Here is a 7,537-nt window from a genome sequence, read left to right on the forward strand (position 1 = left end):
TATCCTAATATTTTTTAAAGACATAAAGGCAGTAATGTTCTTTCTGACATTTTCATTTAAAGCTCTGTAGCCTCGTGTGTGTGTGTGTGTGTGTGTGTGTGTGTGTGTTGTCTTCATTCTCATACATTCAAAGCATTTAGTGTGCTACACGGCAGAAACTGCACCATGGGTGTAGAATAAAAACAAGTTTGATAACTGTGGTAACTGTGGTGGCACCTAAGACATCGAGGCCATCATGATAGAGAAATGACTAGTCCATGAAGACAGAGGAAAGGGATGTGTTTGAACTGAGATGGAATTGCTTGTGTGGATTAGTGCTGAGTTTTCTTCAAGTTAACTTTCAACCTTCTATAAATACAAATCCTCGAAGATCAGTCCTAGACAGCAGAATTTCATCTGTTAAAATAAAGCCTTCAAACGTTATTCCTTTTATTGTTTTTAGTTTTATTTCACAATGATTTCAAACCTACAGAAAAAGTTGCAAGAATAATACAAAGAATTCCCATTCTTTTTTTTTTTTTTTTTTTTGAGACAGAGTCTTGCTCTGTCACCCACACTGGAGTGCAGTGGCACGATCTTGGCTCACTGCAACCTCTGCCTCCCAGGTTTAAGCGATTCTCCGGCCTCAGCCTCCCGAGTAGCTGGGATTACAGGCACACACTACCATGTCTGGCTAAACTTTTTTTTTTTTTTTAAGAATTCCCATATACTTTCATCCTGATTTGCCAATCATTAATATTTTGCCACATCTGCCTCTCTCTCTGTATATCTGTTTCTATGTCTGTTTATATCTCTCAGTATGCATATAATACACTCTCACAGACACACAGACTTTTTTCTCCTGATTTACAGTTAATTGCTCACATCATGGCCTTTACCTCCTTTGAATAATCAGGGTGTGTATCCTTAAAAAAAGGATATTCTCTTACATAACTAGTTATTTTTATTTTGTTTGTTTGGTGGTTTTTTTTTTTTTTTTTTTTTTTTTGAGACAGAGTCTCACTGTCGCCCAGGCTGGAGCGCAGTGGCATGATTTCGGCTCACTGCAAGCTCTGCCTCCCAACTTCAAGCAATTCTCCTGTTTCAGACTCTGGAGTAGCTGGGATTACAGGCACCTACCCCTACTCCTGGCTAATTTTTGTATTTTTTAGTAGAGGCAGGGTTTCACCATGTTGGCCAGGCTGTTCTTGAACTCCTGACCTCAAGTGATCCACCCACCTCAGACTCCCAAAGTGCCTAGATTACAGGCATGAGCCACCGTGCCCAGCCCTCTTACACACTAGTTATATTGTCAAGTTCAGTCATGTAGCATTGGTTTACTGTCTAATATACAGTTCATACTCAAATTTTGCTAATAACTCCAAAATATTTATTGTGCCCTTCATCTAAACCAAACCCAGGATTACCCATTTCTTTAAAAAGGAACAGTGCCTGGCCGGGCATGGTGGCTTATACCTGTAATCCTAGCACTTTGGGGGCAGGTGGATCACTTGAGGTTAGGAGTTCAAGACCAGCCTGACTAACATGGTGAAACTCTGTCTTTACTAAAAATACAAAAGTTAGCCAGGTGTGGTGGTGCATGCCTGTAATCCCAACTACTTGGGAGGCTGAGGCAGGAGAATCACTTGAACCCAGGAGGCAGAGGTTGCAGTGAGCCGAGATCACTCCACTGTACTCCAGCTTGGGTGACAGAGGGAGACTCTGTCTCACAAAAACAAACAAACAAAACAAAACGGTCCCTGAACTTTTCTTTTTCTCTTACGACATCTACAGTTTTTCAAACAGTGGAAGCCACTCATTTATAGAATGTTCCTCAATTGGGGTTTGTCTTATCTCTCTTCATGATTAGATTCACGTTACAAATTTTTTGTAGAAATTTATGTACATAAATTCCTCATTAGTTCTCAGTTCACATCAGGATATTGATTTTGCATCCTTCTCAGTTCACACTGGGAAACTCATAATGTGGCAAACTCATAATGTGACAATGACAAACTCAGTTTGTCCTTTTTTTTTTTTAAAAAAAACTTTCATTAGAGAGATAGTATTTCACTCTGTTGCCTAGGCTAGAGCACAGTGGTGTAATCTAAGCTCACTGCAGCCTTGAACTTCTGGGCTTAAGTGAACCTCCTGCCTTAGCCTCCCAAGTAGCTCGGACTACAGGTGCACACTACCGTGCCTGGCAATTTTTTTTTTTTTTGGTTTATTTTTTGTAGAGATGAGATCTCAGCATGTTGCCCAGGCTGGTCTTGAGCTCCCAGGCTCAAGCAATCCTCCTGCCTCAGCCTCTGAAAGCATTAAGATTACAGGCATGAGCTACTGCACCCAGGCAGTTTGTCCTACTGGTGGTGATGTTGATTTTGATCATTTGTTTAAGGTAGTGTAGGCCAGGCTCTTCCATTGTTATCATTGGTTTCCATTGAAATTAATACCTCATCTGTGGGGGAAATACCTTAAGACTATGTAAATGCAGCCTGTTCCTCTTCTGAATTTCATCCAGTCATTTTAGTATCCATTGATTCTTGCCTGAATTAATTAATTAATTAATACTACGATGGTTGCAAAATGGTGATTTTTCTTTTTCTTTTCTTTTCTTTTTCTTTTTCTTTTCTTTTTTTTTTTTTTGAGACGGGGTCTTGCTCTGTTGCCAGGCTGGAGTGCAATGGCGCGATCTCGGCTCTCTGCAACCTCCGACTCCCTGGTTCAAGTAATTCTCCTGCCTCAGCCTCCTGATTAGCTGGGATTACAGGCACATGCCACCACGACCAGCTAGTTTTTGTATTTTTAGTAGAGACAGGGTTTCACCATGTTGGCCAGGATGGTCTCGATCTCCTGACCTCGTGATCTGCCTGCCTTGGCCTCCAAAAGTGCTGGGATTACAGGCATGAGCCATTTTTCTAACTCTACTATTTCTTCTTCTATTGTTAGTTGACATTCTATCACATTTTTTTTTTTATTTATTTACTTTGAAACAGGGTCTTGTTCTGTCACCCAGGCTGGAGTGCAGTGGTGCGATCATCATAGCTCACTGAAGTGTTGACCTCCCAAACTCAAGCGATCCTCCCAACCTTAGCCTCCTGAGTAGCTGGGACTATAGGCAAATGCCACCAGCCCAACTAATTTATTTATTTATTTTTATTTTGGAGAGATGGGGTCTCACTATATTGCCCAGGCTGGTCATGAACTTTTGAGCTCAAGCGACCCTCCCGCCTGGGCCTCCCAAAATGCTGGGATCACAGGCATGAGCCATTGTGCATAACCTCAAACTTTTATTTTTAATTTTACCTCTTATGTCTATTACAAATAAGATGGGGTTCACCAAGTATTGATTGTCTATTTTGTGTGGGACCCTAGGAAGCACCAGGAGGAACACAAAGATAAGATCATTTGTTCCCTACAGGGCCACTCGATTTGTTGGGGGCAACAGGCATAAGGCAGATGGTGAGAAGTGCTTTACTGGGGATACAAAGGGAAAGAGAAGAAACCAACAGAGAGGGTAATTCTTTCTGGGGGAGCTGGTGTGACCCTGGGAGAAAGGTAGGCTTACAGCCGTGCCTTGTGGTATATATATGGTCTCACTCTGTCTCCCAGTTTGGAGTACAGTGGCGCGACTTCGGTTCACTGCAGCCTCTGCCTCCCAGGCTCAAGCAATTCTCCTGCTTCAGCCTCCCGAGTAGCTGGGACCAAAGGTGCGTGCCACCGCACCCAGCTAATTTTTGTATTTTTAGTAGAGACGGGGTTTTGCCAAGTTTGCCAGGCTGGTCTTAAACTCCTGACCTCAAGTGATCCACCCACCTCGGCCTCCTAAAGTGCTGGGATTACAGGCGAGAGTCACCAGGCCCAGCCTGAGACTGGGTAATTGATAAAGGAAAAAGGTTTAATGGACTCAGAATTCCACATGGCTGGGAAGGCCTCACAGTCATGGCAGAAGATGAAGGAGGAGCAAAGAGACTTCTTACACGGTGGCGGGCAAGAGAGAGCTGGTGCAGGGGGAACTCCCCTTTATAAAATCATCAGATCTCATGAGACTTATTCACTATTACAAAAAACAGCACGGGAAAGACCCGTTCCCATGATTCAATTACCTCCCACCGGGTTTCTCCCACGACACGTGGGAATTATGGGAGCTACAATTCAAGATGAGATTTAGGTGGGGACACAGACAAATAATATCAATGATGTACGTATTCAAAGAAAGGCATTAGAGTTGGAGGGAACCGAAGGGGCTTTTGGGAAATTACAAATAATCCAAACGGTTAGAGCCTAAGGTTCATGGGAGAAGAGCAGGGGAGGGATAGTGAGATACCAAGTTGGGAAGATAGGCTGGGGTCAGCACAAGGTCCCAGGCTGAGGAGTTTGAACTTCCTTCCTCACTGAGGAAAACAATGAAACATATCTGAGAAGCAAGGTTACCTATCATCTGAGAAGCAAGGTTACCTATCAGGTGATGCTTACAGTGCTTAGGGCAGGGACTATATCTTATTCATCTTTGTATTTCTTTTTTTTTTTTTTTTTCTGAGATGGAGTCTCTCTCTGCTGCCCAGGCTGGAGTGCAGTGGCGTGATCTCAGCTCACTGCAAGCTCCGCCTCCCGGGTTCACGCCATTCTCCTGCCTTAGCCTCCCGAGTAGCTGGGATTACAGGCGCCCATCACCACGCCGGGCTAATTTTTTGTATTTTTAGTAGAGACGGGGTTTCACCGTGTTAGCCAGGATGGTCTCGATCTCCGGACCTTGTGATCCACCCACCTCGGCCTCCCAAAGTGCTGGGATTACAGGCGTGAGCCACCGCGCCCGGCTCATCTTTTTATTTCTAAGACCTGCAACAGTGCTCTGCATAGAACACTGTTGAACACAGAGTGTTCAAAAAATGTTTGCAGGCACCAATACACCGAATAATTTAGAATAAAGACTGGTGTATATGTATGTTTTATGTGTGAGTTGTGGTCACGACAGTGGGGAGCTGGCGGGTGGGAATGGGTCCTTAGAAATTCAGCCGTCTACTGAATATTTACTAGAAAATGTTTTGTTTTTGAGACAGGGTCTTGCTCTGTTGCCCAGGCTGGAATGCAGTGGCACAATCATGGCTCACTGTAACCTCAAACTCCTGAGTTCAAGCAATCTCCTTGCCTCAGCTTCCCAAGTAGCTGGGACTACAGGCGTGTGCCACGACACCTGGCTAGTTTCTTCTTTTTACTCGTTGCAGAGACTGGGGTCTTGCTATGTTGCATAGGCTGGTCTTGAACTCCTGGCTTTAAGCAATCCTCCCACTTCAGCCTTTCAAAGCATTGGGATAACAGGTGTGAGCCATCTTGCTGCACCTCTAGAATATGTTTTAAATATCAAGTTTGTAGACTTACCATCCCCACCCTCCTTCCACTTTAATTTCTGAAATCTCAGTAACCAAATTTGGGAATAACTTTTGAACAACTTTATGTTCCGGAAAAGAGAACAAGGCTCTTAGAGAAACAATAGTATGAGCTGGGCATGGTGGCTCAAGCCTGTAATCTCAGAACTTTGAGAGGCTGAGGCAGGAGGATTGCTTGAGCTCAGGAGTTCGAGACCATCCTGGGCCACACGGAGAAACCCCGTTTCCACAAAAAATAAAAAAATTTAGCTTGACGTGGTGGGGCCTGTGGTCCCACCTACTGGAGAAACTGAGGTGGGAGGATCACATGAACCCGGGAGGTTGGAGCTGCAGTGAGCCATGTTTGTGTCACTGCACTGCAGCCTGAGCAACACAGCAAGACCCTGTCTCAAAAAAAAAAAAAAAAAAAAAAATCGAGAGAGAAAGAGAGAAAGATAACATCCCATTTGAAACTATTTCATGCCAAATCTTCTATGTGAGTATTTTAGAATTTAAAAACCCAAACACAAACACCTCTTTAAAGATACATATAAACTTTACCTGGTTTTAAGAGTCTATGCATTTTGTCAAATCAGTGTAAGCAGCCTATTTTATTTAATATGAGAAAACAGAGCAACAAAGTAAAATGAGATACCCAAAATAACAGAGTAAAAATAAGTGTAGAGGAAGTCTTGCTGATCACTTAGGAAATGAATTAAAGCATATTTATATTTCAGACATTCCCTATATTACCCCTTTTGAACTTCAAACTCCCCTTTGTAATCTCTCTTCAGCTTCTTCATTCTGCAGTGAAATTCCTGAAAATCTAGCAGCTTGGTTAAGAAAGTTTACATGTTTTCCCAGTACAGAGTATTGGCAAGTTGTAGGTACACTTTACTGGCTTCAAATGGAAAATCATTTGATCATCAACTACTACAGTTCCAATTAACCCTTAGCTGTAGAAAGGTAATATTTATTTATGTTTTCATTTAAAATATTTATTCTGATTACAAATGGAATACATAGCAATTGTAGAAAATCTAGAAAATACTGAAAAGTATCCAGAAGTGAATAATGACCCATAATTTTTTTTTTTTTTTTTTTTTTTTTTGAGATGGATTCTTGCTCTGTCACCCAGGATGGAATGCAGTGGTGCAATCTCAGCTCACCGCAACCTCTGCCTCCCGGGCTCAAGTGATTCTCCTGTCTCAGGCTCCTGAGTAGCTGGGATTACAGGCGCACGTCACCATGCCTGGCTAATTTTTTTACTTTTAGTAGGGACAGGGTTTCCCCATGTTGGCCAGGCTGGTCTCGAACTCTTGACCTCAGGTGATCTACCCGTGTTGGCCTCCCAAAGTGTTGGTATTACAGGCGTGAGCCACCGCGCCCAGCAGTAACCTATAATATAACCATCTAACGAGGGCCACCAAAATACATCCATGTTTGGTATTTTCTTTTCATCTTTGTGGGTACATATTTATAAAACCCCTTTCTTTGACTATACATAGCATGAATGTTTTCCCATGTCACTAAATATTCCTTAATAATAAGAATTTTTCCCCTTTTTTTCCAACTACTCAACTTTTTGGTGGCATAACAGTTAGCCATAGTATAGATGTATTGCTTAACTACTCCCCTATTGTTGGACAGCTAACCTAGGTTATTTCCAATTTTATTTTAATTTAAATTAATTATTATTATTTGAGACAGGGTCTTGCTCTGTCACCCAGGCTGGAGTGCAGTGGTGTGATCATAGCTCACAGTAACCTTGAACTCCTGGGCTCAAGTAATCCTCCTGCCTCAGCCTTCCAAGTAGCTGGGACTATCGGCATACATCACCATGCCTGGTTAATTTTAAACATTTTTGTAGAGATAGGGTCTCACTATGTTGCTCAAGCTGGTCTCCAGCTCCTGGCCTCAAGCAATCCTCCCATCTTAGCCTCCCAAAGGGCTGGGATTATAGGTGTGAGCCACCATGCCTGGCCCAATTTTATATATAAAGATATATGTGTGTGTGTGTGTATATATATATATATATGTGTATATATATGTGTGTGTGTGTATATATATACACATACACCTTTCCTAGAAGAGGAATTATCTATCATTTTCAAAGTTATTTACATTTTAGCCTTTTTCATACTTATTGTCAAATTGTCCTTCCCCAAAGTTTTAAAGTTTACACAACCATC

This window comes from Gorilla gorilla, chromosome 14 (genome assembly GCF_029281585.2).
Source record: "Gorilla gorilla gorilla isolate KB3781 chromosome 14, NHGRI_mGorGor1-v2.1_pri, whole genome shotgun sequence".
In the NCBI taxonomy this organism is placed as follows: domain Eukaryota; kingdom Metazoa; phylum Chordata; class Mammalia; order Primates; family Hominidae; genus Gorilla; species Gorilla gorilla.